This window comes from Lemur catta, chromosome 3 (assembly GCF_020740605.2).
Source record: "Lemur catta isolate mLemCat1 chromosome 3, mLemCat1.pri, whole genome shotgun sequence".
NCBI classification, from domain to species: Eukaryota; Metazoa; Chordata; class Mammalia; order Primates; family Lemuridae; genus Lemur; species Lemur catta.
Genome location: NC_059130.1, coordinates 32,854,408 through 32,864,725, shown reverse-complemented (window position 1 = coordinate 32,864,725; position 10,318 = coordinate 32,854,408). Strand labels below are relative to the sequence as shown.

The 10,318-nt window shown below is 41.7% G+C and overlaps 1 long non-coding RNA gene across 1 annotated transcript; it reads left to right on the top strand.

Annotated features, from left to right (window-relative positions):
• Nucleotides 1-5,221: 5,221 nt before the first annotated feature.
• Nucleotides 5,222-7,656, top strand: LOC123634652. Its single transcript, XR_006733967.1, has 3 exons — nucleotides 5,222-5,235; nucleotides 6,875-7,320; nucleotides 7,442-7,656. It is a non-coding gene; the product is annotated as an uncharacterized LOC123634652 (long non-coding RNA).
• The last annotated feature ends 2,662 nt before the right edge of the window (nucleotides 7,657-10,318 follow it).

The following is a 10,318-nucleotide window of genomic DNA, read 5'->3' as shown; positions in this document are numbered from 1 at the left end:
GGGATGGGATAATTGTACAAAGGTAAGTAAGACCCAGCTGGGGAATTTAATCTCAGGATTATGCCTGGTGGGGTACATAGTAAATATGTTTAAGTATAAAGCAATATATACCATAAAGAGGAACAAATGAAGCCTTGTGAGTGTTCAGAGAAATGAGAGATCACTTCCAACTGGGGGATCATGAAGGCTTCAGGAAAAGGTGATACTGAGCTAGGCCTGGAAGGATGGAAATCCTTCACAGGTACCAACATCGGGAGAGAAGATGGAGGGAAGGAAGAGAAGATTAGCAGCCATGAGTTTGACACTGGGAATTTTAGACACTGTGGCATTTGGTGGGGAAGATATTTTGGGCAGTGGGGATTTTGACATGTCTCAAATTACACTGTGTGAGTAGTTGCTTACCCTTCTGTTTATGGGACCAGTGCTGTCTGAGGGTGTGTGACCTGCAAATGTGGTTGGGACAGATTCAGAGAGAAAGAGACAAATGCTAATTAAAGCTTCCACTTTAGCTGACTGCTCAGAAAACCCAACACATGGGACTATGTTATAAAGTAACTGCTTAAAACCTTTTATCAACAAATAGCTTTTAGACTTTGTATTGGAGGAGAGAATTCTGGAAGAGATTCTATGAAGCTACACAGCACTGCAAACAAGGGGCATTTCAGGACACTTCTGAGGGACCCAGCAGTCTGCCCAGCTTCTTAGACCACCTTACATTTCTTACAGCCTCCTTTTGACAATAGGAGCCTGGCGTTCCATGGAACAGTAAGCCCAGCAAAGCCTGAGGGAGGCTCTGTAGGGACAGAGCTGCAGTTCCTTCCAGAAACTGATAGATTTGTTACAATTGGTTATAGGTCACTCTCCTGAAATTTTGCAATTACCTCATGAAATAGGAAACTTCAGATCACATGGGTAGGATATTGCTAATGGGGTGAAAACTTTTCCGGGTCATTTAAACAGGTTCCTGCCAGTTGTTGCCTTTAAGTGAAAGTTTAAACAAACCTCCTTTCTCAGCTAGGAAAACCAAGATCAATATCTGATTACAGTAAAATTCAGTGCCATTCTGCCTGATTCTTCTGAGCACACAGACCCCACAGAAGGCAGAAGAGCCCAGGTGGATAACCCATAAGTGTCCTGACTCAGACACTTAGGCTGCTTTTCATAGAATGTTTCCAACAGTGTAAGTCACCAATAATCATGGTTGCTATGTTACTGTTGCATAATTCTGTACAGTTTATAAATAATTTTCTTATACATATCTAATCTTCATTAAAAACTCAATGAGGTGAATATTACTCTTCTGCTTTTACGTAGGAGAAAACTGAGGCACAGATAACGTAAGCAAATTATCCTAGACCTCAGGGTGAGTGTGTATCAGTGGTGGGTTTACATCTGGTCTAAGGAGTCTAAGTCCATTTGGGCTCTTGAACAAGATCCAAAGATGAGAGGCAGGGCCAGGAACTGCAGGTGGAGGGGCAAATGTGGAGATACACTGGGCAAACATCTGGTCCTCTAGGGGTCTGCTGTCCCCAGACAGGGACAACCTTTACCAGTCTTCTCTCTGTCTGGGAAGGTAATCAGTGGGAGAGCCCCTCAGATCTGGAAGTGCCCAAAGTTATGTGTTCAAATCCTTAATTTTTCAGATGAGGCAGCTGAGGTCCAGGGAAGTTAGATGTCTTGCAAAGACTCACACAGCTAACTGTTGATAAAGCTAGCATTGTTGCCTAGTTTTCTGCTCTTATACCAGAATTTCTGCCACTATACCTAGATGCTCTTCCTGTTTCATTTTGTCTTCTTTTGACTAAGTAGACATGTGTTTACAATAGAAGAAGACCGGGCATTTCTTATGTAAGTGAACTAAAATTACAACTGCTACTATTCATCAAACGCCTACTGTGTGCCTCACTGGGGCTAGCCATGATTTTCAATCTCCACAAGAGGTCCGCAGAGTCTCTGTTATTATCTCTGTCGGGAGACCAGAACCAGGGATGAGGAGGCACCTGCCAAGGCAACTCTGAGTCCGTGCTCCTTCCACTGTAGGGTGTGGCCTCTGCAATAATTTATCTCTTGTCCTAGAAAACAGTAATGTCTGAATTTTTTATATGGTCAAATATCATTTTTTAGAAATCATTAAAATTCAAATTGTGTTTATTCCTAGAATTATATCTGATTAAAAAGGGAGATAAGGGAGATGAGTCAGTTATCGCCTTTAAACAGAGTCCTTAGAAGTCTTGATTAATAAGTATTTTTTTAATGTGAAGGAAAACCAATAATTTTTTGTACTATATTTCAAGTCATATGCTTAAGTAACTTTTTTTTAGAAAAGAGACAGTTTTTTTTTAACCTCTATTCCTCTAGAGTGCTGGGCAGAGTTCTAGAGGCACTTTTGTATTAATTATTTTCACCTTCAAATCCAAATACCTTTAGGAGGGCTAAGCATGTTCATCATTTAAACTCAGAGTTACTTTGATATGCTTGCTTTCCTCTTAGCATCTGTGGTATGCCTTCCAATTTTTTTTTTTTTAAAGAGAAGCATTTTTTTTCACTTAAAACTTTGAGGAATGGGGTGGTCTAAGTGCTATGCCTCCCCAGAAGGATTTGGGCCACAGATGGGCAGCATAGAATTGCCTGGTCTTGAGAACCAGTAGCAAACGTGTGTCAGGAGGTGGGAAAATGGTACTGACTGGGAGGTGGGAAAGTGTCAAAGCAAAAGTTTTTGATTTCCATCTTCCCCTGACCCTTTGTGGCTGCTCCTGGCAGGTGTGTCCTGAAACCCTGACGTGGCACGGTGGCTAACGACTGGCTTGAAGTTCTGACCTTGTCCAGCACTGTATAGAGTTGTCCTGATGCATCCTTCAATGTGATTCCAAACACTACACCTCCGTCACTTGACTCTGTCTCCTTTCATGTGGGTCCTTTGCTTCCACCTGTGCAGCCTGGGTCACATTCTCTTCCCACAGAAATGGGGCAAAAGACTTCCTCCCTGAATAGCAGGTACTTTAGCTTCAAGTTTGTCATGATACTGCCTCTTATCTGGCTGTCTTGACTTTTGACTTGGTTTCTGACCCTTTGACTTGCATTACTCTTGGGTGCCTGTGGTTTTCCTGGTTTCCAACTGCTGGCTTGGTTTTTACCCTGCAAACTTCATCTTGACTCCTGATGTGCATCTGATTCCTAACTGCTCATTGGCTCTGAGTCCTGTGGACTTTCCCCACTCTCAGTCCCTACCTGAAATTCTTAGACTTGTTTTATCTTTCTACCTGGCTTCCCACATTGGCCCTGGGATGCCTCATCAGCACCAGTCCTGATCCAACAGGGAAAGTCAATCTCACCGAACAGCAGGGAAGTAAGAGAACTGGTGAAGGAGTTGACAATCTCACACCTTCATCCAGCATTGGTACAATTGTCATGGTCTTTCTGATCATGGAGTTTATTTTATATGTAATAGGAGTTCAAAGAAGGCTCAAACATAAGAAATATTTTGTAATCAAGGGACAATAATTGTTATTCTTCTCAGTTGTTGAGTTAGCTATGCCTCTATAAATTGTAACATAGTGTTTTAAATTTATATTGAGTTCCTGTGGTGTCATGAAATTGGGGTCAGTCCACCTGTCCAAAGAAGACCAGACAAGACATATTACTGTGATATAGGATATTTGATATAGGGTCCATGGGTGATAATTTCTACTGTTTCTTCCTTATTTTAAAAGTGAACAAAGGTTAGTTTCCCCACAAAGCCTAAATTTTTGTAGTAACTTTACCTATGTGAAATCCTAACTTATCTCAATAGGATATTATTAAGGGAAGGAGAATTTTTACATCCAAGAAACCCAACCCAAATCAAGACCCTCCACTGAGAAAACCAAACTCAATATCTGATCCTAGCATAGTTCTGGCACTTTGTTGTGCAGGTATGTTGAGAGTACACAACTATGGGTAGCTTCTCTGTTAAACAAGCTCAAGATTAATTTCTTGCCTGGGCACAGTGGCTCATGTTTGTAATCCTAGCACTCTGGGAGGCTAAGGTGGGAGAATTGCTTGAGCTCAGGAGATAGAGAACATCCTGAGCAAGAGTGGGACTCTGTCTCTACTTAAAATAGAAAAATTAGCTGGGCATGATGGTAATAGCCTGTAGTCCCAGCTACCATGGAGGCCAAGGCAGGAGGATCACTTGAGCCCAAGAATTTGAGGCTGCAGTGAGCTATGATGACACCTCTGCACTCTACCCAGGGTGACAGAGTGAGACTCTGTCTTAAGAAAAAAAGAAAAAAAGGAAATTGACCCTCCTTCCGTACTCCGCCCCCTTCATATTAAAAAAATAAGAAAATTTATAACAAAATAAGAAAAAAGATTAATTTCTTGTCATTTTCCAGGAATGTATCGATGCATCTGCAAAATAAGATGCGGGTGCATTGCCAAATATCAGTTCTTTCAGACCACAGTTCAGAATTCATATTGAGCTTATTTCTAGAATTTTAACTGATTATGACAGATAAGTCGATGAGTCAATGTTATCTCTTAGAAACTCATGATGATTTTAAGGGCATGTTGTCAACCACTTTTCTAACCAAAATCAAGCAGTTTCAGGTGTGACTTGTAGTCGATTTCCACAATGTCACACTTTAGGCTGCACTTGCGGCTGCTTTGTGAGCTGCAGGGTTTGGTGGGGCTGGGAATGTTGACCTCAGGAAAGGTTTTGGACAGTGCTTGGCAATCACGTGATGCACCAGCTAGTCCTTCCCGTTATTAACTTGGCACTGACTGGACAAACAACAGGGCATCATTCCCGGTTTATGTTGAAATTCTCTGTTGTCCTTTGAAATCCTAAGTAACAATTTCCTTCAATTGTGCAACTCAAGAAGCCTGATACAGCATTGTGTTTGGCATTTTGTTTCTGGAAATATCTCTTACAGAGGCCACCTATAGGTGTTCTGGAGTTGCTTGAGGGACAGTTTGTGTTGGATGATGCCATAGAGGCCACCAGCTAAGTCTGTGTGGCAATAAAACACATGCTGTAGAAGTAGAGGCAGAGATAAACAGGAGCATATCTAAGAGGGATGCAGCAACAACTCAAAGGATGCATCACTCAGACAACCAAGGTCGTGGAGAGCAGAACAGAACACCAAGAAAACCATTCCTGATAAACCAATGTGGTAATTGGAAGTGTTTGTGGTGATGTGAAGGAGGACTCCAGAGGCCTCCAGGGTGAGATAAGGCGGCAATCAACATGTCAAGGTAATTTGTTAGCAGTTCTGGCTTTGGGTCGAGGTGTATAAACCTGCCTGCCGTGATGTATGAAGCCTGCTAAGCCGAGGAAACTTGGCTGTAGAAGGACAACAGCAAAGTAGTGCCTGCTTGGAACTGACAAGAGGAGCCACCTGTACCTGTAAATGGAATCAGGAAGCAGAAAGAAGGGCTCTCACAGTGCCGCCCAGTACAGGGGTGTGGTGTGAATGGGGTACCCGTGACGAGGCCCTGGCTGATCCCACCTCCATCTCATCTTCCTTCCCAGCTGCTGAGTCTTTGGGACATGGCTATGGCAAAACTCTTACTGTTTCAGTTCTTCCTTATCCTTTTGGGAAAAGCCCCTTCCCCAGGCCTTAGCATGATGGAACAGGGGAAGGGGTTCTCTGGGAGGACAAGTGTTAAGGTGAGCAAGCACTCTCCAGGCTGCAAAAAACAAGCCTTAAAAGAGTGTGATTGAAATCTCTAGACAGGAAGTGGTTACCTAGACATAAAAATCACCTTTTTCTGTTCCATCACAACCAGGAGGCATGACTTAAAACCTTTAAGCAGTAGACTTAGTATAAACATAAAATGACATTATTCGAAACAAGGAGTTCTTAGGTGCCTGGACTCTGTACTTCGAGGCCTCTGTCCTTCTGAACTACTTGAGGGACCAGAAGAACCAACTCTTGATGACCAGCTGTGACTGGCAGGTGGGAACCTGTGACTCTGGGGCAGCCTCAAGGTGGTCCCTCAGATTTGGGGCTCAGGAGGGGTCACATATGTGAGTCACAGTTACCCCTCATTTTGCTCCTTTAGATTCCACTTGGATTGGCATTCACACAACTACCATTTCTCTAATAAATAACTCATGTTAATTTTTCAATGATGGATTTCATATCTCCTTAACCTCTGCAGTTCTGCTTTCTGCCTGCCCTGCCTGTTGCAGCCTTTGGATATCATTTTCATCATTTTTATGTTAATGCTACATTCTATAATTAAAAAAACTAGTGCTTCAGGTCTCTTTATTTTCCATCCTGTCCTGTGTTGTCACATGAAGCCCACCCATATGAGGCTTTGGTTTCATGTGTAAGATGAAGGTAAACCCCGGCCTGGGGACAAGTGGCTCACTCACGTCATCAGCTGATGAATGGTTGAGTCCAGGCCTGCATCCAGGTCTCCTGGTCCCCTCCCTACATCTTTTCCTAAGACTCCCGTAACTCACAGCTTGTGGTGAAAATCAGATTAGGTAATATTCTGAAAGGCATTTTATGCTCTGCAAAGTGACATGAAGATCTTTGCGACTCATTATTGCTAGGGATTTATGCTTCCTAACAATCCTAGTGACAGAGCGAGGCCTCTGCTCTTAGAGGAAATTACTTTCCTTCACTGTTTTGTTTCTCCCACAAACCTCAGGGGAATGGCTTTTAGGCTTTGTAAAGAGTCAACTAACACTTATGAGGTTTTAAACTACAGTTGAAGAAGCTTTTGTCAGCCTTTCCCGGTTGTCTGAGCCTTCTCCACTCTCACTGCGAGTTAGAGTTTGTTCTCCTCTGCCAGGAGGGGCCACAATAATAATGTCATCCCCTTTAGGTAGGTGTTTATTTCTCTCTCTTTCTCCCTCCTTTTCTCTTTTCCTCCCTCGCAGGAGTCATGAGGATTATGCTCCTATGTTGTACCTTCATAGCTCAGAGCCACGCTCAAATGATGTTGACTTCCGATGAATGAAAGCCCCCGAGCGAGGAAGATCCTGAAGGTAGAATATCTCCTTGAACAGACGGAGGCAAAGACGATCTTAGCAGTGCAGGGACAGGATTCCTTCAGTGCGGGCTTTATGAAGAACCAGTTTCTGGCAGGAGATAATGGAGATACAAACAGGAGAGGCACTGCATTGCCACAGAAGGTATCAACACTTCCCCTGTGGTGGGGCCTTCCGTCCTGAAGTCCCGGACTGGTGGGCACCGACGAAGTCAGGGGCCCTGCGCAGATAGCCATTTGTCTCAGGCCCTGCTGCCATACCACAGCTGTCCACACGGGGGCGCTGGCCCTTCCCACCGTCTTTCTACCTGACCCAAGGCCATTCAGAGCATCTAAGTGAGTTCTTGGGACCAATAAGCTTCTTTAAGAGGGTTTGATCACCAGAAATAATAAAATTGTAGGATTTTTAAATCCTGAGTCCTAAGAAACCTTACTGTTCAAAGTTCTTACTTTATAGGTGAGGACAACTGAGGCCCAGCGAGGTTAAGATGATGTTATGATCGTGGTCCCTCCTGGCAGAGGAGAACAAACTCCAACTTGTGGTGAGAGTGGAGGAGGCTCAGACACTGGGAAAGGCCGACAGAAGCTTCTTCAACTGTAGTTTACAACCTCATACTTTTGTGGCAAAATAGTATCTGTGTTAACATAATGCAAGTTTCTAATTAAATGCTTTTTTCCCCTACTGAATCTTTTTGTAATCAGGAGAAAGACAGGCTTTTGAAGAATAACTATGGAGAGTTAGGGCAGATTCAAGAATTACCTGATTTATTACCTGGCAGTAGTACCCATTTTAAAAGAAAATGGCTTTGAGGTAGTTTTCAAAAACGACCAGGATCACAAATATGCACATATAAATTGCAATGTCCCTGTCTACATTTCCCAGTGCTCTTCATTTCTCTTTCCTGTTTATGATCCCACTTTCTTAATAAGTTACAGAGCACAAGGGGGTACCCACAGCAGACTCCGTCCCAAGTTCATATGTTGGAATGTAAGACCCAGTGTGATAGCATTAAGAGGTGGGGCTGTTAGGAGGTGATTAAGTCATAAAGGCTCCACCCTCAGGAGTGGAATTAGTGACCTTATGAAAGCCTCAAGGGAACTAGCCAGACCTTTTTGCCCTTTTATCCCTTATTCCGTATGAGACATAGCATTTGAGGCATCATCTTGGAAGCAGAGCCTGCACCTTTGCCAGACACTAAACCTGTCAGCACCTTGGTCTTGTACTTCGCAGCCTCCAGAATTGTGAAAAACAAATTACTATTACTTGTAAATTACCTAGTGTGTGGTATTTTGTTATAGCAGTAGAGATGGACAAAGATACCCCCAAATACTTTAACATATAATTTCTACAAACAAGGACATTTTCCTTTATAACTACAACTATCAAAATCAAGAAATTAGTGTTGATACATTACTACCATCCTATTCTCAGATCCTGTTCAAATTCAGTTTGTTCCAAATATGTCCTTTCTATAGCAAATGTACCCAACCTAGATCATACATTGCATTTAGTTGTCGAATCTATTTAGAATCCTTCAGTCTGAAAAGTTCTTCAAGCTTTCTTGACTTTCATGACATTGGCACTTTTTCAGATTACAGGACAATTACTTAGAGTGTCCCTCTTGTGGGGTGTGTTGAATGTTCCCTTATGATTAGAATCAGCTTATGCAGTTTTGGCAGTGCATTTTTCTCCTCATCGCATCTGGTCATATGTGCACAATTTGAATTTCATTACTGATGATACTAACTTTGATCTCTTAACTAATGTGATGTTTGCCAGGTTTCTCCACTACAGAGTTAACACTTTTCCTCTTTGTAATTAACAAGTATTTTGTGGGGAGATAGTTTAAGACTATATAAATATCCTTTTCTCGTCATACTTTTACTGATTATTTTAATTCTTTTTTCCAATTATAGTTGACTCTTGACCAGTGTGGAGGTTAGGAGCACTGACCCCCCCCCCCACACACAGTTGAAAATCCACATATAACTTTTGATTTCCCCAGAACTTAACTAATAATGGTCTGTTGTTGACTAAAGCCTTACCAATAAAATAAACAGTTGATTAACACATATTTTGTATGTTATATGTATTATATATTGTATTCCTACAATAAAGTATGCTAGAGAAAAGGATGATTCTTTTCCTTGTTAAGAGAATCATAAGAAAGAGAAAATAATTTACTGCTCATTAAGTGGAAGTGGATCATCATAAAGGTCTTTATCCTTGTCATCTTTACATTGAGTAGGCTGAGGAGGAGAAGGAGGAGGGGTTGGTCTTACTTACTTGGGGTGGCAGAGGTGGAAGAAAATCCACATATAATTGGATCCACATAGTTTAAACCTGTGCTGGTCAAGGGTCCACTGTAGTTTATATGTCTGTATATGAATATTACTTGTAGCAATGATGAGCTGGGTTCAACATTAGTTCTGTTTCCTTCTTCCCTCTTTTAAAAATGTAATTTCTGAGAAACTTTGTTCATGTAAATAAGTAGACAGGATCAGAAGTCATTTTATAGCAGTACCTTTTCTTTCTTTCTTTCTCTTTCTTTCTTTCTTTCTTTCTTTCTTTCTTTCTTTCTTTCTTTCTTTCTTTCTTTCTCTTTTCTTTTCTTAATTCTTTGAACTCCTTCCAGATTATATGCCCCATATTATAAATTCTCCATTATAAAAATAATATATAATATTTTATCAGTGGATTAGATTCTTCTTATGTTTGTTGAAAACAAAGAAATCAAAAACCACCTGACTTGCAAAAGAATATGTATTCTAATTTTCAATTTCTATGAATTATGCTAAAAATGCACTGGTAAAAAAAAAAGACTTTATCAAGACTTATCATTTGACTGCAACCAGCTCTATGAACAAATTTCAATGATCCTTTTATGTTTTTCATAATCCTCTCCCTCTCATGTTTTAAGTTCTCAGGCTGGTCAGGCTTGATGATCTTTCTGAGCTATTTCTCAGAAGTGACTGAATTTCTGGAAGACAAAGGAGTAGAGATTCAGAAGGCTCCTGGGCAGACTTCTTGACTCCAGGACTCACCATCCCCCACAATCTACCCCAATGCACTTGGCCACTCCTTAAAAAGCCCATGAGCTCCTTTAGTTGGGAAGACAGATTTGAGACCTAATTCCCTGTTCTCACAACAGATGTGTTTTGTAATAAAAAATTCCGTCCTTCCTTGGCAATCCTTGTTGTCTCAATGATTGGATCTTTGTATGGCAAGCAACTGAACCCAGGCTGAAACCCCCTTGAGGTTTTGATAACAATACTGAAGGCTCATCTGGGATGGTGCTGCTCATGGTTCAGTGGCTGCAGAGCTGGGGAAGCC